The sequence below is a fragment of the Tiliqua scincoides genome, chromosome 4, assembly GCF_035046505.1.
Source record: "Tiliqua scincoides isolate rTilSci1 chromosome 4, rTilSci1.hap2, whole genome shotgun sequence".
Lineage (NCBI taxonomy): Eukaryota > Metazoa > Chordata > Lepidosauria > Squamata > Scincidae > Tiliqua > Tiliqua scincoides.
This window is the reverse complement of record NC_089824.1, coordinates 183,790,212-183,813,311: the sequence shown is the minus strand read 5'-3', so window position 1 is coordinate 183,813,311 and position 23,100 is coordinate 183,790,212. Positions and strand designations below refer to the sequence as shown.

At 45.4% G+C, this 23,100-nt stretch overlaps 1 protein-coding gene across 1 annotated transcript in view; it reads right to left on the bottom strand.

The window, feature by feature from the left end:
- TAFA3 (TAFA chemokine like family member 3) overlaps positions 1-23,100 on the bottom strand; it is a 99,795-nt gene that overhangs the window by 53,743 nt on the left and 22,952 nt on the right. The gene's annotated exons all lie outside the window — the stretch shown is intronic.

Below are 23,100 nucleotides of genomic sequence, written 5' to 3'. Positions count from 1 at the left end.
TTAAGGTGCAGAAGCCAATCGCTGCTCAGAGACCAAGATGAACAAGCCAATTAATTTAAGAGACCATCTGCGCAATCCTAACCCCTTATGTCAGTGCTTTCCAGCGCTGGCATAGCGGTACCAATGGGACGTGTGCTGCATTCTGCAGTTGGGTGTCACTCACGGAGCCCTCCTCAAAGTAAAGGAATGTTTGTTCCCTTATCTCTGAGCTGTATTGCCCTTATGTCAGTGCTGGTAAGCACTGACATAAGGGGTTAGGACCATGCCCCCATATAGCATAAGCTACCCATAAAAAGCAGATGTCGTATTTCATCCTTTTTGGGCTTGTGTGATCAATACTTACTGAACTAGATATACACTGTGAAACGAAGGGTGGGAATGTCTATGTCCCACTCCTCCCAGCTTTCTCTATTTTCCTAATTGGTTGGGGTAGGGGGTCCTTACGTCCAAACTGCTCTTCATATGCAACCCATATGTGACTTTAAAGAAGAATATGGATGGCAGGCAAAAAGTCAGTTTGGATGAACCAAACCCCTACAATTAGGAAAATGGGGAAAGAGCACCAGAAAGACATAAACAATCCTGCTCATCACTGCACAAAGAGGGGCTGGTTCTATAAATATCATCTGAAACAGCTCTATTTCGTTTATTATTACCGTGTCTTCAAATATTTGTTTATTTGAAACTAAACCCAAAAGGCCTGTATTATTTATCAATTTCTTAAAATACACACACTGCTAATTGTTCTCAAATCACTGTGTGACTGTGCAAAGGAAGTGGGGGGGGGGGAGATCACATCTCATTTCCAGTTCTCCAAACCACGACTTGGAGCATCATCTCTTGAACTGTCAGTCATGCTTTACTGTCAGGTTAGGATGCTGCTGCACAGTAATCAATTCCCTCAATCTTTTTCTCACTATTTGCAACCTCCCATCAAGCTTTCTTATGCTCAAGGGACCAAGGATTCACACTCTAGGAAACCTTGGACTTCATTGACTTTCTTGTAGTTTTTTATCATCCCCAAGCCAGCTACTGGGGGGGGGGGGTTTAAGTACAGCAGGCACCGCAATGCAGCGTAAAAGTGGTACCTCCCACTTGCTATTACAGCCATTCCAGGCAGCGACAGCAATGCACAGGTGCTCCGACAGCAAGTAGGAGTGACCACTTACACAGCACATATAGTACTTACTGCGCTGTCCCCCCTGTAGCTATGCCACTATTCCCAAGAACGTAAGCATAGTTAGACTCGTTGCTGACATTCATGATTAGCTAACTCTAAGGGGTCATCTCTTAGTCATACGACACACTAAATCTCATTAACCACGGAGAAAGGAGTAGGGGGTAGTTTACTCTGTAACAAGTTGCTTCCTTTTCTGCTTCCAACAAAGATCCATTTTCTCTCATGCACTGAAAAGGGACTCAAGCCTTCATTAATACTGAATTATGATGCTATTTAAAAGAGAGAGTCAAATTTATGACCAGAAATATTATTACTAAATACTTCCAGGATAGGTAATTGTGTAATTATTATGGGCAGAAATGAAAGTGATGGTTCATTAGTAGAAAATGTCCATGAAATAACAATAAATAAAAGCTAAATGGAACTGGTAGTAAGGCAGGCACTACACTGGCTTCGAACCAAAGGCTTCTCTGGACATCTTGGCACGCAGCGGTTGAACTCAGACCGACTCTTGTAACGGAATGTCCTTTATGAGTTCAGTTCTATGCATGTTTATTCCAAAGTAAATTCTACTGAGTTCAGTGGGATTTAAGTGGGCATAGAATTGCAGCATGTAAACCTTGAGCATCCATCTTTTCTGAACTCATATCAATGGAGGTATTATGGACAGGAATTAAAATAGGTTTCAGTTCTATTTTTAACACATTGCCTATCCCAACATTCAGTTATATTCAAGTCCAGTTAAAATAATAAGAATATTTAAAAGAATTAATTTATGGCCCAAACCTATTTGGCCTTATGCAGCCAGAATGAGTGTTTCAGCGACATAAGGCCCTTCTACAGCTCTCACATAATGCAATAAGCTATTTGGCCTGGCCTGGTCATCACTGCAATCAGTGACCAGCTGGGTCCGCGTGCCACTGAACCGAGGATTCAAAATAGATATCACTGCATCCTACGGGGCAGGGCAGTTGCAAGGGTCTCCTCAGGGTAAGGGAACATCTGTTCTCTTACCTGGGAGTAAGTCTCCGCAGTGTGGAGGGGTGTACTTGAGCCTGAGCTAGCTAATTCTCTGGTGCAGGTAAATGTGGACCTGCTATGTGGAATCAAGTCCAGGCAGGGGGCTAGGACTCAGACTCTGTAGCTGCCACTGAACCCGTCCCCTTCCCAGAGCCGATATGCCCTCCCCCACCCGTCGCCATCTCAATCTGCCCTGCCCCGCCTCATTGCTGTCTTCTTCCACCCTCCCTGTCCCACCTCATCCGACATCCAACCTGCATTGGTGGGTATGATGTGATCCCCCAACGGGTAGAGGAAGGCTTTGGCCTCCCCACTGGTACTCCTGCAGCGTGCTACTGCATGTGTTGCCAGAGCACCTTGGCAGCGAAATGTTCCATGTTGGCTGGCCCAGTCAGGATTGGTCCACCAGTATACTTCTCTGAACACAGAATGCTGCCTTGTACTGCACCAGACCATTGGGACACTGAGCCCAGTACTGTCTACATACTGACTAGCTGCAGTTCTCCAGGATTTCCTGGGTCTTTCCCCACTCACACCTGGATGCCCAGAACTGAACCTGAGACCTGCATGCAAAGCTTGTGCTCTTCCAATGAGCAAGAGCTCTTGTCTATTTGGATGGGATGCTCAGATGCCGGTATTGCGCAAGGCAACCAAGTAGGCTCCAACGTTCAGCCCTCACAGAGGCAAAAAAAAAATCACCCCAAACCTCCTTGAATCTCTCCCATGCCATTTGTCTTTGAATAAGCCCCCTTTTCTCTAGCAGCCTGAAACTATGTTTTGCTCCCAGCATTGAGCTCATTATCCAAAATGAAATGTTTCTTGGATTTTCAGAAACCAACTAACCAAATGCACCTTCTTTTTGCTGGGAAATCTTTGAATTCCGATTTATCTGTGTTTGGCTGCTTTCAAAGTCAAAACAAACCCCCCCCCCCCCAAAAAAAAAAAGTAAATCTATTGAGCTCTGGATGGGAGTCACATTGTTGAAACCAGCCTGCTTGATAGTTCTGAGCTGTGTCATTGAATCAGTCGGCTGCTTCCTCGAGAGACACTTATTCTGCCACTTATCAGGATTCTATAATCTCACAAGAAGCACACCCCTGGGAGGCCTGGAGCAATAGCCAGGGAGGGGCTTTCAACAAACTCATTCCAAAACTTATGAAGCGCCCACACCTACTCCTTGAGAACAGAGACTGAAAATGTTTAAAAGGAGGGGGGATATGGTAGTTGCCATCAAAGCAATCTTGATAGAAAATGTTAATGAAGGAGATTCGGCACTATTGTGCAGCAGGGACAAAGTGCCTTTTATAGGCTGGGTAGCCCTTTTCTGTATTAGAGCGAAAGTCAGACAATTGCTCAGCCTCTCATCAGTGGTGATTACATGCACCTACCAACCTCTTTTCTTTCTGTACTCTCTGCTGCCCACTGGCTGATCAGTGAGGTAGATAAGTGTGTCCAATTTCCCCACCTCATTCCCTTGCAGACACCGGAAAAAGCTCTTCAGAGCTCCTTTGGAATATTTGGGGCCATTGTTCGGATGACGGACAAGCCTGGATGAAAAAGTTCTACTCATTCTCTCAGACTCCCTTTATTTTCCAAGTCACTTTGACTGTTCTTTTCAAAGTTTCCCTTTCAGTTGCTTCTTGCTACTTTATTCAACTTTACTTCTTTAGGTTGCCATTTCTGCAGCAAGTTCATACAGAGATAGTGTCAGTTTAGCTTCACTCCTGCAGTCCATAGTCTTCAAAAGTGCTAAGTCTCGATGTCTATTTCAATACACTCGGTCTTATGCCTACCGTGTTTTGTCCTAATTCAGTGGTTCTCAAACTTTTTTACATCGTGAACCACCTTCACTCCAGAGCCTGAAAACCTGGAAGCATTGGCAATGATATGATGACATCATTGTGTTACCGCCAACATTTCTGGGTTGCCAAGCTTTTGCACAATAGGCATAAGACTCAGCATACTGAAACAGACATACAGACTTACCACTTTTACAGTAGTTTCCGAACTGTGAACCGTGACTCCCTGTGGAGCCGCAGAAACCAGCCAGGGGAGCTGTGGAATCCTTATGAATAACACACCACCCTATACAATGTATAGGGTATATATATTCTATACCACCCTATACCCTAATGGGTGTATACATTGTACATACCACCCTATACCCTAATGGAAGGCCAGGGGACCCACCAGTCAAAAATGTTTGGGGACCACTGCACTTTTGGTTCGGAGCAGCATTCCATGACTCACCAGAAATCAGTTCGTAACCCACTTGTGGGTCACAATCCATAGTTTAAGAAAAGCTACACTAATTCATGGGTTTTACCAAGAGCACCATCAGACCATCTGTTTTTTAGCCAATTCACTCTGCTGCTTAGTCTAACTAATTTATTTGTTTTGAAATAGTACAAAGAATAGCAAAACTTTTCATATAGACTTCTGCCAGACTGCACAGTACTCTACTATGTAGTATAAGAAGCAGACAGGTCTTTGCTCCAAGGAGTTCACAATCTTAATAAAAGTATAAGTTAACTCAGGGTAAAGATAACAGAAAAAGAAGAAGCAACAGAAGACTGTGAGCAATTCAACTTATAATTCATGAAGATATTTTAATGAGAGATGGCGTAGTTCCATAGATATTGATTGATTCTCTCAGACCCAAGTCTACGTTCTAGTACAGCAATATCTTCCCTAGGTGGGCTTAAACAAGTAGTAATTCACCCCTGTTGTTTATCTGTAAAATAGGAGATAGTATTTTTAATACCAACCTCAGTAGTAAGGATTGCAAAGTCTTTTACGCTTACCTCTGCTTTAGATATACACATTTAGGGAGCAGTAGTTCATCCATCATGCTTCACTCACTGGCTGGAATGCTTCTCTCACACCCCCCCCCCCCGCACAAATGTAATGGAGGGGAGAGGCTCACACCCCTTCTCTATCTCATAAACTGAACGTATGAACCAGAGTTTGCCTTTGGTAACCATAGCACAGATTTTTTTTTTCTTTTGAGGGTAGAAAATACAGGCTGATAATTGCTGACAACGCACTTACAGAATTAACTCATTTTTAAACCCAAAAAGCCATTTTAAAAAGCATTTCATAAGCAATTAAACTGCAATTTTGACAGGCATTTAAAAATGAACATTCAGACCACTTTCAAATTAACAAGATCAAGTGAGTGCTCTAAAATAGAGTGCAATCTTTTATTAAAGATTAGAGGGGAGGAGAAATGTGTGTTTCTGCTTTGCTCTACAATAGTGTTGTAGTGTTGTGCACACACACACACACACACACACACACACACACACACACACACAGGGTTTCAGGGAATCTGGCAAACTGCTTTTAATGTGTTTAATTATTTAAGCATTTAGTCAAAAGAGCCTTTAAGAGCAGCTCTGGAACACCGAGTACCTAGAAATTAGGATGGTTCATAAGGAATTTTAGGCTTTCGTTTTGATGACAAATGCAGCCACCGTCTTTCTGTTTGCTCAGGTTTTTCAATGCATTCATCTCTCTGCTTTAATTGTGGATGTAAGAAAACTACCCCTGAAGATGAGCAGTGTTGTCCTCTACCTCTTGCTTAGCGAGCACAAGATGTTCGAACAATACTCACCGTTCTGAGATTGCAGCACAGTCATGCAACGCTGTGCGCAAACTGATTAATATAGGTTGCACTACTTTGTCTGGGGGAAAAAGGCTGTTTGGTGATGTGGAAATTCTTCAAGTCAGCAACAGGGCTCTAATCTGCAGTTTGACAGATGCTCAATTTAAATAAACATCTGGGACAGACAGTTTGATGCCACTTTTCTTCCACAGTGCCAGTTATTTGCTAATATAACAATAAGGCATGTTTGTTGTTGATGGTGGTAACTTGGCAGCCTCTACTGTCACCACAGATGCAATGCATGAATCCAGGATTAGGAATCCCTTAGGAATGCAGGTGGAAAGATTTAATGTTTGAATGCACCCACCTTGTGAGTTCCCTGATCATGGAAAAGTGTGTACTTAAAAGCAATTTACTTCTGTCTCATCTTTCATGTGTAGTCCTCAAGAGACTACACCTGAAATTATTTAAAACAATATCATCATAAAACAAGAGACAGTATATTAAAAACCTGCAGAACATAGCTATGTTTATCTTTCAGGATGGAATGGGAAGAGCAGCCTGTCTCCCACTATGAGTCAGAGAATGAAACAGTTGCAAGGAATTTGCCTCTCCTTCTCTGCCCAAAAAGAGCTCTGCTCCAGAGACTGGAGAAATGATGGAGGTACTGACCAAAGGACTAAAAGCTTACTGGGTTATTTTCTATATTTATTATTGCAAGCTGTCTTACAGATCAATGTGATGTGCAGTGCAATCCTAAGCTGCACTTGGGCCAGCGCAAGTTCCTTCCACTGGCCCAGGAGGGTCACAAACATGCCATAGGGCACATTTGCACCTCCTCAGGAGTCGGCAAGGCCAGCATGCAGAGGCATGCCGACCTGTGGAGGTTGGCGTAAGCCTCTATGCCAAGAGAGGCTCCAAGTCTTCCATTGGCCAAGCTCGGCCAACGCAAGACTCTGGGGTGGGAGGGGAGGAGGTGGGACGGCAGCATTCTGGTGCTGGGAGGGCGGGCGGTGGGCAGCTGGGTGGGGAGCAGGAGGCAGGGCTGGGACCCGGCAGTTATGTCGAATCCAAACCCCCATTCCCGGGGAGCTCATAGCGGCTTCAAGCTGCTCCGCTCTCCTCGGACTTGTGCCACCTCAGGAGGTGGCGCAGGTCCGAGGAGACCCATTGGGGCCAGGATGCCTTACCCAGAGGTAAGGGGAAAAGTTTCCCCTTACCTCTGGATGAGCCACTCTGGGCCCCTATCCCACGCTGGATACAGCGCAAGTCACTTGGCCTGCCTGTTCCAGTGCAGGATAGGATTGTGCCCCAAAAGGCAGGGTCTCAATTTATAAATAAATGCAATTCGTACAATTCATGAAAAATTGTACCTGCAACAATAGCTTTCCAGGAGCCAGACAGTTTTTGCCATGAGGGAGCTCATTCAAAGTGGAAAAGTCCAGGGAGGGCTGTACCACATGCTTTTCCACATGAACGTTTGACTATACACAAACCACATGAACGTTTGACTATACTCCCAGGCTCAAGATGCAAGGCAAAGGTCATTAATCATGTTTTGAAACTTTTCCTTGCTATGGTGAGAGCTAGAAATTAATGAAATTTCCCATGCAAAAGCTGGTACTCTAGTATTGTGGAACTATTCTGGGAGATTCGGTTTTAGGGAAAATAAAATATTAACAACCTTGAACATGTTATTGAATGGCATCCTACATTAATCAACTAAGAACACTTGTAGAGGTTATTTGGTCTGGAATATGCCACTTCTGTATTTCAATGTGCTTATTTTTAAATCAGACTAGTCAACTTCGGTTTCCCACTTGTACTTTGAAGGAATGAGTAATGTGGCAGAAAGCCACATCACAAACAGCGATTGGAAGGCACTCACAACACTTTTGTAATCACACTGCACACAGCAATCACAATATCATTGGTGACATTTCTATTCTGCCTTTACTTCTTCAGGAGCTAGGGAAGCATAAAGGCCTCTCTCTCTTCCCTTGCTATTCTGTCTTCACAGTGACCCTGTGAGGTTTGTTGAGTTGGGAGATGCTGATGCCCAAGGTCATTCAGTAACCCTCATGGCTGAGGGGGATTTAAACTGGGGTCTTCCTGTTACTAGACAGACCCTCAAACCACAACATCATATCAGTTCAGCAACATAGCTCGGCCAACCAGCACCAGGGGCAGGGTGACATGATGACGCTGTCACATCACTCCCCCCATTGTGTCATCATGTCACCCCCTGCATTGGGACGTCACCCCCTGCATTGGAGTGTTAACCCCCCCCCCCCATGCATCCGTAATGGTACAGCTTTGGAGCCAAACAGGCACAGGGGCAGGTGGGAGAATCCATCTTTGCTCCACTTGCCACACCAAGCACTTGGGTGTCAAGCGCTGCACACAAACCCCCCATGGAGAGAGCAGCAAACCCATGGAACCCCCTGAATGCACTGACTAGACTCAGAATTCAGTAAGGTCTCGGCATCATGTCCCAGCACACCTTAGGTTGCTTAAGGTTTGTGCTGAAATTACTAATTTGTTGACTTGATCTGAAAACTGCACCTGACAATCTTGAAAATGTGTGTAGGGTCCACTGACTTGGAGTACAATCTAGAAGAGGCATTGGTCTGGCGCAAGTTCCTTGTGCCGGCCCATTAGTGCCAGTGTGCCTCCTCAGGAGTCAGCTGGGCTGGTGCAAGGATGCATGCAGGCAAAATCCAGCCTCCGTGCTGCTCTGGAAAGGTAGTTTGCACCGGTCTGTGGAGGCCAGTGCAAGGGTTTGGAGAGGGTGGAACTAGGGTGTTTTGGGGAGGGGAGGGCAGGTGACGAGTGGGCCGGTGGGCGGACCTGGCCCAGGAAGGGGGTGGGACCAGCCTCCAGCGCATAGGCCAGATCCTAATCCCCTCCCGAGCAGCACAGCATTACACCGGGCTGCTTGGATCTGTGCCAGCGATGTAGCAATTGAGGTGGCTGGGGCATCACTCAGGGTAAGGAGACATTAGAGTCCCCTTACTCTGAGTTGTGCCACAGCTGCCTTGTGACCTACGCTGGATATGGTGCAGGCCAGTTGGCCTGACTATGATAGCGCAGGTTAGAATTGGGCTGTTGGTGAAATATTGCTATACCATTCTGTCAGAAAGGTCCTTACCTCTTTTGTGTGCAATGGAACTTTCTTCCAAGAAAAGGGGCATAGGATTACAGCCTCAGTCCAGTGCAGCAGGATTATGTTCTCTAGTTTTGTGATATCCATTTTTATTCTTGGTTTCCGTTCAGTTCAGAGATGGCCAAAAGCTTTATAAATCAACTGGCTTTTAATAAGCCTTTTTAGCATTAATTTGATCTTGGTTAGTTTCCAACAAGTAACTAACAGCATAGACAGAGCACATTTACAGATCACTCTCAAATCCTAAAATGAATAACACACATTCATGAGATGAGAGAGAGACACAAAAGCAGTTAGATGTTCCTGAAATGCACTTTATAGAGACATGCCTTTTCCACAAAACATAGCCACAGAGGCCTGTTCCTGATTGGCACCATCCCATGTAGAGAGGAAGCATTAACCATTTTCTTGCTGAAAATCAATCCCAAAGCTAAATGGCTTGTTTGGGGGCAAACCAAGCTTGGGGGGTGAGGGCAGGATTTTGCAGTGGAAGGAGAAAATATTTTTAGAAAAAAATCAAGCATTGGTGAGGGGTGCAATCCTAACTGGAAACATGCTGTTCAGGGGGGGAAAAAAAAATGCAGTTCTGGATGGAAGTACACCCCTTTAAATTCATTCCCACAAATGTCTCATTTGGCTTTGACTCACTGATTGACTGGCAAAAACAGAATGCGATGGGGGTTGCGGAGAGAAAGAGCAGTCTGTACCGGAAGTTGCGCAACGGGATGAATTTCAATCTTGCAGATATCAGACTTTGTGTAGCTATCAGCCTAGCGTCCATCATCAGCGCCGTATTTCTTTAACACAGGTATTTCAAAATTAAAGGAAGAGCTTACATTTGGCTGCTTAGTTCTAATAAAATATTGATTAAGTAGAGAGAAGAGCAATCGCAGCATGTGCTTCTCTCCCCCAAGGGCACGGAGACACAGAAGGAAGTGACAAATGCCGCAGAGTACTGGGTAGTTCTCAGAAAGACACACGGAGCCATTCTTTGAACTTAATACAGGAATTACCTGAAAGTGCATTGAAAAGCCAGTTGACATGCGTACCTAGGAACATGCCAAAGGTTCATTTCTTGTGACTTGGTCTGCCTCTGCGGAAGCATAAATGAATGTTTTTGTTTTCCTTAGACATTTAGAAACAGATCTGATTTTTGACCTGTACTAAATTTCAAGTCAGATCTTATTTGGCCTCGGTGGTTTAAGCAGTGTGTACCCATGTGTGGAAATTCTTGTGGAAAAAAAGTAAGTGTGTGTGTGTGTGTGTGTGTGTGTGTGTGAGAGAGAGAGAGAGAGAGAGAGAGAGAGAGAGAGAGAGAGACAAACTGGAAAAAATTGAAATTTGGGTGTTTTAATTTTTTTTCTAAGATGTAGGTTTTAATAAAAGTTAAACAATTAGCTAAATAAATGAGGTGAATCGAGGAACTTCAAAGCTCTACCTGAGAGAGCTGCCATTTCTTTAAATTAACTGTATCTAACATCTACATACTAAGAAAGTGCAAACATTACAGACAACATTTTCTTTGGCCCAATGGGATGAATAATAATAATAATAATCTTTGGCTGAATATTAACTGGGGAGGAAAGAGCAGAAGAAAACTGCAAAAGAATTGAAAGCAGGCAGATCATTGAAATCACTGGTACACAGCATTTCTAGAGAACATAACAGTACACACTGTCAGGGTGCAGCTTGCCCTTGAGCACAAGCAAAAAGAGTGAGAAGATTAATAGTTAGCATAAAGAAGAATAAAATAAATCTAGGAAGAAGTGGAGTTATTGCACACACAGAAGATGGAAAAGGGTTGGGATAGCTCAAGTATTTCATAAACATTTAGAATACATTTTGATTTTTAGTACAGAGAATATTAAACGTGGGTCAGACAGAAACACCTATTGATGACTATGGAGATATTAACCTGTGCAGATGTTATGACATATACCAGTGTGTGCTCATGGGGCAGTGACAGCACACTGGTGAGACCCACTCTCCTGCCCGCTGATGATATTTACAGCATTTGTCTACTACAACAAACTCTGTACTCAGGGAGAGATCCTTCCTGTGATTAGAAGTACAGGGTTTGTCTCTGCAGTAAATGCTCTATTTGCAATTGGCCGGAGTTGCAGTGTGTGTCAGTGTTGGGCATGGGGCACCCCAGCACCAGCAGCGGACCTCCCCAGCCCCGGACCCGGGGCAAAGATCCGCGATGGCACCATCCTACAGGCTATCACCGCACCCCCATGCAAAATTCCTCCACCCCCTACTCATCTGATGCTCATGGAGCCTCACACGACACAGGACCACGTCAGGGAAGCCTCTCTGAGGTTCCCTGATGCTATATACTGTGCTTCCGGTTTCCCAGAATCACAGTTTCGGTCCCCACCGGGAGCCTCAGGGATTGGCTCACGCCCAGGGCTTTTGCCCCATAGAAGTCTATGGCAGGTCCGAAACTGCCCAGCACATTCTTGCTGCCCTCATTCTGCATTGTTTACAAGACTTTAAAACATCTGCACAAAACTATTTATTTATTACACAAACCTATTTATTTATAGTATTTATATATCGCCTTTGTCAGACTCAGGGCAGTTTACATAGGCAGGCTGAGCATAAACCCCATTTTTCAGTGAGGTTTTTACAAGTAAGCCCCATTGACTAACATTGTTAAAGGACGCAATCCAGCCCTTGACTTGGGCCGGTGCAAGTCCCTTGCGCGGGCCCAGGAGGGTCGCAAACGTGCGCCTCCTCAGGAAGAAGCCAGGCCAGTGCTTAAATAAGCGCTGGCCTGCGGAGGCCGATGCAAGCCGCCGTGCCAGCTTCTGCTGCACGGGTTGCGTCGGCCTGGCTGGGCTGACCCAAGGAAGAAAGGTAGGTGGGGAGAGGCAGGGAGGGGGCAGGTGGGAGACATTCCTGGGTGGGGGGAGGGCAGGGAGTGGGTGTCCCCGGGGGCAGGCAGCAAGCGAGAGGAGGTGGGTGGAAGGCATTCCTGAACGAGGGGAGGGCGGGCAGTGGGTGTGCCCAGGGGCATGTGGGTGGCAAGCAGGAGGCAGGGCTGGGATCCGGCCGTTATGCCGGATCACAACCCCCGTTCCCAGGGAGAATGGAGAGATTTTAATCAGCTTTGCTCTCCTTGGACTTGTGCCACCTCAAAAGGTGGAGCAAGTCTGAGGAGACCCATGGGGCCAGCGACCCTTACCCAGAAGTGATGGAAAATGTTTTCCCTTGCCTCTGGCTTATGGCCCCTATCCTGCGCTAGATACAGCACAAGCCTCTTGGCTTGCCTGTTCCAGCGCAGGCTAAGATTGCGCCCAAAAGCATATACACAGTAGCCTGTTAAAAGTACAGATCTGTATCATCTTCCCAAATGCAATCACATACCATGGTAACATCACGTCTACTAAAAATAAAATACTCCTTGAAATGAATGGGGACCCACCTGAAATTGAGTCATGATCTACCTAGTGGATCCCAACCCACAGTCTGAGAAACACTGCCTTACATACATAACCTAAAGGTAATTTTATACAGTATTTTAAATAAATTGGTGCATGAAACAAGGTTTGTGCATGGAACACAGTTAGTGATTTTATTTCTTTAGGCAACAAAGTAAAAAAAAAAAAGTCATGTTGGTGCTCAAAAAAGTTCCATATTTTGGAATGCTCCATATTTCAAAATTCCGGATAAGGGATGCCCAAACTGTATATATGTGGAAGAGGTAGATGTGCAAGTTGAGCTTTACACTTGTTCACAGAAAGCAGTTCCAGCAATGGACTAGACCAGTGGTTCACAAACTGTAGATCCGGAACCACTGGCGGATTGCGATCTGATTTTTGGTGGGTCCCCCAAATGATGATGGAAAGATCAGCAAACTAATTACGTCAAGCCCTGAGGCTATTCAAAAATCAGATCCTGTAGCTGCTAATTACCCTATGAAGAGTTCGACTGCTGCAATTTGCAAGCATGTGTAAATACAGGGAGAGAAATATTAAGGATCTTTTTCTGGTTATTACTTATAAATAAATCTATTTTTCTTTCTAGATTGCCTTTTTTAAAAGTCTGGTAAACCTAGGTGGGTCCCAATAGAGCAGTGGTACTTAAACGTTTAGTACTGGAACCCACTTTTTAGAATGAGAATCTGTCAGGACCCACCGGAAGTGACATCATGACCGCAAGTGACATCAGCAAGCAGAAAGAGTTTTAACAATCCTAGGCTGCAGTCCTACCCACACTTACCCAGGAGTAAGTCCATTGACTATCATTGTTAAAGCATACACATTTTAGCCTACTAAAAGTACAGATCTGTTAGGTTTCCTGAAATGCAGTCACATACCATGATAGTATCAAGTCTAATAGTGTCGGGGCCCCTCCCAGATGCCCTGACCCCCGACTTACCCTGGAGCAGGCACCCCATGCCCAAGGTGGGGAGGCTTCCCTGCCCTTGAGGGGGGCAAAGAAGGTTGGCTCACCCCAACCAGACAGCGGGGGCTGGCGGGACAAACAAGGAACACAGAAGGAAACAAGCCAGGAACAGGAGAGGCCTTTTCTGCCCCATCTGGTGGAAGGGGAGGGGCCAAAAAGGGGGCGGGCTTGCTCCATAAAACAGGGAAGCCAGGGATGAGAGGAGGCAGTGTGAAGCAGGGAGCTGTGAGATGAACAGCTCCTGCTCCCAAGCCAGGTGTGGCAGCTCTGCTAAGGAGGAGGACAAGGGTGCTGGAACCCCTCCCCCCTCCAGCCAATCCGAGGCCTCCCTGGGGGTGGAACAAGCCTGCTCCAGGCCCCTCCAGGGGTGGGCCCCTACAAATACATTAAAAATAAAAGATTGAAATGAATGCGGACCGAATTGCCTTGCGACCCACCTAGTGGGTTCCGACCCACAGTTGAGAAACACTGTGATAGAGTGTTGTTTTTTTTTAAAAAAAATGGGTTGTGATGCTAAAAAGTTTGGGAACCACTGGACTAGAGGGTGTATGGGTAGGTAGTACCAATTTAGTTTACATAAGACAGATGGCAAGAATGAGTGGCACTGTTCAAGGAAGTACAGTCCCTTTCTAACAAAGTGCTGTCCTAACTTTCATTCAAAGGGGCTAGAAAATGGAGTGCTGATCACAGACAAATGGTGCTGACTACACCAGCTCTTTGCTCTGCATTTCACTGACGGCCTTCACAAAAAATGAGCCGCCACAGATATATGGGATCCGACACGTGAATGTATAACATTGTCACACCATGGCTGGAAATGGATTTCTGAGTTTAGTTTGCAGAGCAAGCACTTTACTACAGTTTGCTAATCTGAATGGCATGACCACCATAAGAAACACAAGATACAGAACTACTTTTCAGGGCTGAGGTAAGGACTGCAAGATAATGCGACATGCAGTAAACACTCTGACATGTACAGTACATCAATATTATCATTGTTATTGTCTTCAGAGATCCATTCAAGACTTTTCCCATCCGCTTCTAGAATTTTCGGGAGCAGCAAGAAATGTAGTAGCCAGATCCTCGCTATCTGAATTGCAACTCATGAGATGGCAAACTGTAGTCCTATGAAGCAGAGGCGTCGCCAGAGGGGGGGCGCTGCACTAAGTTTTGCAGAGTCTCCCTGCAGCGTGCAAGTGGCTTCTCCCCCTCCCCTCGGGAGCCATTCGCCTCCCGCAGCGTTCAAGCAGCTCCTCCCCTTTCCTTTGGAGCCATGTGGGCGGGGGGGAGGAAAACGGCGGCGAATGGCTCCTGAAGGGAGGGGGAGGAGCCGCTTGTACGCTGCAGGGGGGCTCTCTGCAAAACTCAGTGCGCCACACACACACCAGCGACACTTCTGCTATGAAGTCTGAAAAAAATGAGTGGTAAGCACTATGCTTTATGAGTGGCAAAGCATTCTTGGCCGCCACACAAAGCCCACTGCTGCTCACTCACTCTTACTCTCCACAAATGGGGCCTGCTAAGTGCTGCTTGTCTCTTTCACATCCCGCTTTTGGATCCTGCTAGCCTCTCCCAGCTTTTAGTGGAGGATTTTGGCCAGCTTAGCTCATTTGTTCATTAGACCTGGCAAACAGGCAAGGTTGCAGATAGAGATGCACATCAGAGCACGTGCTCAGAGATGTGCAGAATGCTGAGGAGTCTCAGCTGCTCAATGAGCCACAGAGAGCGTCACAAATCTGTGTAATAACTTCAGCTGCCTCAGCACAGCCGAACTGCAGTCAGAGACTTCAACAAAGGAACAGGCTTTGTGCGGAATGTAGTTGGCTGCCTAAGACACCAGGAGCCCAATCCTATCCTCCACCCCCCTCCCGCCGCCAACACAGCTACACACAAAGGCTACAGCAAAGGGAGCAGGTTCGGGGACTTGGGAGAGGTAAGGGAAAATACTTTCCCTTGCCTCCCAATTGCCAATGGATCTCTTTAGCTGACACAAGTCCGAGGAGACAAAGGGGGCAGGGAAGCTGTTAAAAGAGAGGATAGAATCCAATATACACCATCACTGCCAGATATACCCCCTCCCACAGCCTCCCCACCCCCCATTCTTCCCTCCTCCCTGCCTATTTTCACACCCTCCCCACCCACCCCTCATGCCCACAGCTGCGTTATCTTCTCCAGTGGATAAGGCAGGGTCCATTGGTGGGGTTGGCACACTGCTGCCACTTGCACTAGCGCTTGGAAAATGGCCGCCGACAGAGCGCTTTGTGCTCCATTGGCAGTCATTTCACAACAATGGAACTTCCACACAACTGCCAACTGTGATCAGGTCTGGACTACAAGAATCAGAAAGCTGGGCAACACAGGAGTAAAAAAATATGGGACAATATAGCTTAGAGCAGGCCCCAATGGGGCCACGTCATACTTCTAGAGAGCTACACGGAAAAAAAACAGAATATTAGGTAGCCATAGTAAGTTTCAGAGGCGGCCACCTAAACTTAACTGCCAAGTGTATGATGAATTAATCACAAGGATCACGCTGAATAAAGTGCCACATTAACATTTTTATTTTATGTATGTATGTATGTATGTTAGCAGGCCTTATGCTGCTACTATACCTGTCATGTCTTCGGGGACCAATCCTATCCAAAGTTCCAGCACCAATGCAGGCTTGCCAAAGGGGCATATGCTGCATCCTGTGGTGGGGAAAATCACACAGGCCTCCTCAAGGTAAGGGAGCTTTGGTTCCCTTACTTTGGCAGTGCATTGCAGCTGCATGGGAGCTGAAATGTTGGATAGGAATGGGCCCTAAGAGTTTTCTTTGTTACATATAATGTACAGATTATTGTATTAGAATGAATGCAATGGCATCAAGGTAGGGCTTGCTGAAGCTTGGGAGAACAAGAAGGAGGAGCACCAATGCTCAGGAATCCAGCAGAAAGCAATGTATATTTGTTGTGAGTTTTTGTTTGTTTGTATTTCAGTTATTAAAATAAAATTTAAAAAAAATAATCTTCAAAAAAAAATGACTAAAATACCTATACCTATGTAACCTATAGGCTTGGTACTATCAAAACAAAACATTGCACAATGTTTGTCAAACTGTGGGCTGGGACCCACTAGGTGGGTCATGAGACAATTTCAGGTGGGTCCCCACTCTTTTTAATGTGCATTTTATTTTTAATAGACTTGATGCAACCATGATATGTGACTGCATTTGGGCAAATGTTACAGATCTGTACTTTTAACAGGCTACTATGTATATGCTTTTCACTATTTTCAATAATAGCCAATGGGGCTTAAACCCCGGTAAGTGTGGATGGGATTGCAGCCTATGGAATGTTTGGGGAATTGTGATGTCACTTCCAGTCACTGCATCACTTCCAGGTTAATGACATCTCTTCTGATGAGTACTGACAGATTGTCATTCTAAAAAGTGGGTCCCGGCATTAAAAGGCTTGAGAACCACTGCATTACACTGTTCAAAGACATCATTCATAGACAGCAAAATATCTTCCATATACAGTTTATAAACTCCAAATAAACAACCCTTCCACTTCTGACACGTCAGCATATGATATTGCATTCTGCTCCAGTGAATGTGGGACAACTAAATGACCACAGTCTTTCACATATTGAGATGGAAGGCATACCTAATGACCATCTCAACACTACCTTCAGAGTCTGAAAGCTACCCTCTGGAAAACAGCAGAGATGGGTTAGCAATTCCAGACTTGCTGGGATTTACTCAGAAATTATCTGAGATTCTCAGGGGATCTCAGGGGGAAAAAAATGGAAGATCTTAGATCATTTTTCTGAGCCAATTCAAGACCAGGAAAAAAAAATGACTTATGTGCCCCTATTCAAATAAATTAAAATTAAAACTCCTTTATAATGAATGGGATCAGGTTCAGATGCTGCAGGGGCAAAAACTAAATGTGGGACGCTTACTGGTGTTTGGCTCCATTCCCCCTCAGTTTTTGCTGCTATAGCATCTGAATTTCCCCCCTCCCCATTTAGCATAATGGAGAGATGGAGTTAGTTTACATTAAATGTAGGGTGAGAAAAATCAATACAGTCCTTCCTTTATATCTCGGATTCTAAACTGAGTCAGAAAAGAACTAGTGCGTTTGCAGAGTTCATCTCTCTTTTGAGGATGGTTTTAATAAAACCCCCAAAGGTTGTTTCCTTTGCAATAAACATGCAATAAAACTGATGAGAACATGCTCCTCCAACTGTGTTGGTCCTAGAGGGCACTCGTGGAAGGAATACCCTCAATGAACTGTAGACACATAAAAGGTACAGCATTAAGTTTCACACTGAGAGGATAGTGAGGTGGAAAGCTAGGTCTACACGTTTCTTAATTCCAAAGGGATAGCAGTTTTTGTCTGGTACAGCAAACACACAATGAAAGTTTGTTCCTTGCAGTTAAACAGATTTATTGTGACATAAACTAATGCATATCAGAGTCCACTTTACCAGATGCAACTTGGCAGCCACGTATCATGGGGCTGTCCTTGAAGACAAGTCAGAGGCTTAAGCTAGCACAAAAATGTTGTTTCACATCTCTTACCGCCCTATCCTTTCCCCTGCCGGCCCAGAGTGTGCATCTATTCATCTTTCAATTTCTCAGACTCTGTGTGTGTATGTATCTGTGTGGTCACACACACAGCAGCGCCTAAGCTATGTAACAAGACAAAATTAGACAATTTAGAATTTGTCCAAACAACGTTACAAATCAAATTTAAAACCAAAGATTGGAACCCCTCATTTACAGTCAGTCTCCAGTTTGCAAATATTTTTATATTCTCTCTAAATGTCAGCAGAATGAAGAGATAAGATTTGAATCTTAAGCTGATATTCATGTCTTCCCTTCTAAGACTGTTCATTTATTTTTTTTAAAAGACTCAAAGAGGGAGATGTAGACCCTAGTGCTTCAGGAGAGGAAAGCGCACGTTCTTCAAGGAAACAAAAGAGAAGTAACAATTATTCTTGAAGCTGCTTATTTTTCTTTTTTAAAAAAAGAAAAAAAAAGGTCTTTTAGGGCACAGTCCTGCCCAACTTTCCAGCACCGAGGTAAGGGCAATGCAGCTCTGAGGTAAGGAAACAAACATTCCATTACCTCAGGGGTGGGCAGACATTTTGGCAGGCACATCAACTCTCTGATAAGGTGTTGAGGTCTGGGAGGGGGATTAATTTACATTTCAAATTTGAATATATTTGCATAAATGAATACATTAGAGACGGAACTTAAATGAATGCATGAATTTTATTGTGCTTATTTATAATACACATGAGAACTATAATACTGGCATGTAGAGCCACATGAGAACTATGAACTGCTTGCCACATACCTCTTGCACAGTAAAAACACACAGACCAAGTCAGAAACACATGGAAACACAAGTTGTTCAGAGGCAATGGGGGGGGGTCATTAAAATAATGCCCAGGGAAAAGCACAAAACACATGGAGACTATAAAAGGTTTTGCTCTAATTCGGCCTGCAGCTTGTGTCTGGTGGTCATGACCGGCGGGCTCCAACAGTCTCTGACGGACCAGAGGTTCACTGGAGACTGGGGGCTCCCTGGGGGCCGGATTGGGAGTCCCTGATGGTCGCAAATGGCCCCCGGGCCAGGGTTTCCCCAACCCTGCCTTACCTTACGGAGGCCTCCGTGACTGCCACCCAACTGCAGGATACAGCACAAGTCCCTTTGTTACAGCTATGTCAGTGCTGGAAAGTCGGTTAGGATTTGGGCCTTAAACACAAAGATAGGGTGAGGGAAGTCCATCCATATCAGTGATGACACAGGTGCTATCCAGTAAGTGTCAGATAATACATATGCAAGAGTACACATGGACACAATGTGCGCACTCATTCACGCGTGCACACACCTCTGTCATAGTATCACTGGCTGTACTTCAAGGTGGGAGAGCTTAAATTATACCTCCTACTGTTGTTAAACTTAGTGGCTGTAAATAGATGATGTTGTAAGTCATTTCATGTCTCAGCTGAGATTGAAATGGGGGAGAGAGTTTCATAGCAAGTAACAGTGTATGTGAAGCTTTTATTTAAGGACTCTCTCATCACTGCCCTCACCCTGACTTCTCTTCCTATAGCAAACTGGGCTTGCTGCGGGATACACAGACCATGCTTCATTTGCAGTTGTAATGACTGTTATATAGTGGGTCCATGCGAATAAAGGAAGGCATAGTGATAACAGCTCAATACGTTTATTCCATCTTCAGAACAGGATGAAGATGAATAACTGGCAATGAAGAACTGGCAATGAACTGGCAATGAATCTGAATGAATCTGACACAAGGCAAACACCCCTGGCCTTTATAACCTTTAGCTCCGCCCAGACTTCCCATGATTGGTGCAGCTGAAACATTCCAATAGAGGGCCAATCGGATGGTAGGATTTCGATCGCTCACCTGATCAGCCAGCAATAAGTCTGAGCCAATCAGATATGCAGGATTTCGATCCTGCATAACTTGCATACGTAACACCCCTCTCCACCAAAGTACAGTTCAAGGTTAACAAACATAGTCCTCAGAGTGGCGGGGCTGTACCCACATTCGCAAGGTGCGGCAAGGCTTTGGTATCAGGACCTCTGGTTCCTTAGTCCGCTCTGGGGTTGGCACAGCTATGGCAGAGGCATTCCCCATAGGTGCACTGACATCAGGTGGCTCAGATAAGTTCAGGGAGGTCCCTGGTTCCCACGGTAACACATCAGGAGTGATGGCCTCTCCAGTCTGTGGCAAGACCTGATGCTGTTTACCGGGGACTGGAATTGGCGTGGCGGGTGCTGAGTCAGCCAGGCAGCAGTGCATCTGGTTCACAGGACGGCGGAGAGTCCGGCCTTCCTGGATGACAACCTCATATGAGACAGGACTGGTGACTCTAATGATGGTTGCTGGGATCCATGCTGGGCCATTTGCATAGTTCCGGACGTACAGTTGGTCACTCAGGCAGAACCCACGAATGGCCTCTCGTATCTCGGCAGTCAGTGGTCTTTCCGAAGTTCTGTCTGGTGCAGGATGAATGCCATCAGCATCAAGGTCTAATTTGCTCATACTCTGGACCCCAGTTACCTGGATGCCAAGAGGATCAAACCACGCAAGGGCAAGGAGACTGGTGCAATGGGCCTCAACAACCACCAGATCCAGGAGCCCATGAAAGTGTTTATAATGAACCTGAAACTTACCCGCACCCTGAATGGGGATGCGGTTGCCCTGAAAATCTGTAAGCAAAAGTCCAATTGGCTCGAGGCTGGGGCCCTTTCTAGGGCAAAGGTGCCAAAAAGTCTCTGCAGAAATAATAGAGAGCGCTGATCTGGAGTCCACTTCCATTATGCAAGGAGATCCTTGAATTTCTACTGTCACATGTATCTTTTCCTTGGTTGGCAAATGGACGCTCTGGATGGGGTGTACTGAAGTAGTGAACATAATAAGAACATAAGAACATAAGAAGAGCCCCACTGGATCAGGCCATAGGCCCATCTAGTCCAGCTTCCTGTATCTCACAGCGGCCCACCAAATGCCCCAGGAAGCACACCAGATAACAAAAGACCTCATTCTGGTGGCCTCCCTTGCATCTGGCATTCTGACATAACCCATTTCTAAAATCAGGAGGTTGCACATACACATCGTGGCTTGTAACCCATAATTGTTTTTCCTCCAGAAACTTGTCCAATCCCCTTTTAAAGATGTCCAGTGTAGAGCTCTTCCTGGCTGACAGACCCCTGAAGAACTTTCTGGCTCCAAGCCCGAGAAGGCTTACTACAACAAACGTGGGCAATATGGTCCTTCTTTCCACAGGCCCGACAAGTCACACTGCAGAACCGGCAACTCCGACTTTCATGCAGTTCCCCACAGCTGGTGCAAGGGCCCAGGCTGGAGACCTTGTGCTTTTGGTTCCTGGCGATCATTGTGTCTCGACATACCTCAATTAAGTCGTAGCACCTCCCCTTCTTCCAAACGGTCTGAGGTCGTGTCCTCATGGTGGACTGCCTCGGCTTTTCAAGTTGTGGCTGGGCTGCGAGAGGCACGAATCTCCCTTGCTGCTTCTTCTGCTTTTTCAAACGCCAGCGCCTCCTTGACAGTCTCTTGAAAGGTCAGCTCTTCCTTCGCAAAGAGCTTCCTCTGAAACCTTTCATCCCGCATATGAACTGGTCGAGAAGCATTTCTTCCAGGTCTTGGAATTCACATCTTCGTGCAACATGACGAAGCATGGACACGTAAGCTGGAACAGACTCACTGGCAGCCTGATCTTGCTTGTAGAAAGCATGGCAGCGTGCAATTCGGGACTGCTGGGGCAAGAAGTGATTCTTCAGGTGGGCCACGATGTTCTTATAACTGGTAGCCCTTAATTCTGCTGGTGCCACGAGATTCTGGGCTATTTCAAAAGTGGCAGAGCCACAGATGCTGAGCAAGGTGGCCCGCTTTAGGGCAGCATCTTTGACTGTGTTGGCTTCAAGGAAGAACTCAAGACGTTCTGCATAAGTGTCCCATAGCTCCGGGGACGCTGGATCAAATTCCTCGATGTGACCTCGGGTGGTCATTGTGGCAGCTCAGCAGGCTTATGGAAGCAGTTCCTTCTTTCTTTGTCTGGGGCGACAATTCCCCGGTGATGAATCAGCTCTAAGTGAATCAGCTCTTAGTTCTAGCGTTGTTAAGCATGGAGGAATCAAATCCCTACCTCGTCGCCAGTGTTATATAGTGGGTCCATGCGAATAAAGGAAGGCATACCAATAACAGCTCAATATGTTTACTCCATCTTCAGAACAGGACCTGGCAATGAATCTGAATGAATCTGACACAAGGCAAACACCCCTGGCCTTTAGCTCCGCCCAGACTTCCCATGATTGGTGCAGCTGAAACATTAACTAGAGGGCCAATCAGATGGTAGGATTTCAATCCCTCACCTGATTGGTCAGCAATAAGTCTGAGCCAATCAGTTATGCAGGATTTTGAACCTGTATAACTTGCATACATAACAATGACAACTGGAGAACAGGCTGTGCAGAGCACAAAACTGATAGGCAGTGTAAACAGGTGACACTGAGAGGAGATTGGGTCATAAAGAACAGGTATGAAACTGCCCTGATCCCCCTATATTGGAGTGGGTGACATCAGGGGGCACTATTTATCCTGCTGCCAGTTTGTTTTCCTGGGGCTAATTGCATTTTCCCACCTGCTAATGAGCTCCAGATCTCCAGGCAACAAGCCATGAAAAACCAAAGTGCCCAGAGCTGCGCCAGAAAAAAAAAAGGGGGTCAGAACAGCAACGTGCAAATTAAGCACCTGGCAAGATAATGGCATCTCTCAGGAACAGAAGCAAACAGTCTACAAAAGTGAATCCGAGATAGGACCCACAGACAAACAAAATGGATCCAGATATGGATAGTATTTAATTATTTTTCCCCACAGTTTTATAGTTTTTGCAAAGAATATTTGAAAAAAAATCTCATAACCATCATTAGGCAAATCAATTCAAAGTACAAAATAAAAGGTTACTCAGAATAGTAATGATTAAAAATGAAAACAATTAGTTTTGAAATTACTATTAGCCACAGAGAGAAAACCAATAACATTCAGAAACATATTTATGAAGAGGAAAATTGAAATAGATTTAATCAGCCTAATAACAAGAAAAATGATCACAAAACTTTCTATGATCATCTATGAACATTAAGCAAATGATATTTGGATGACTTC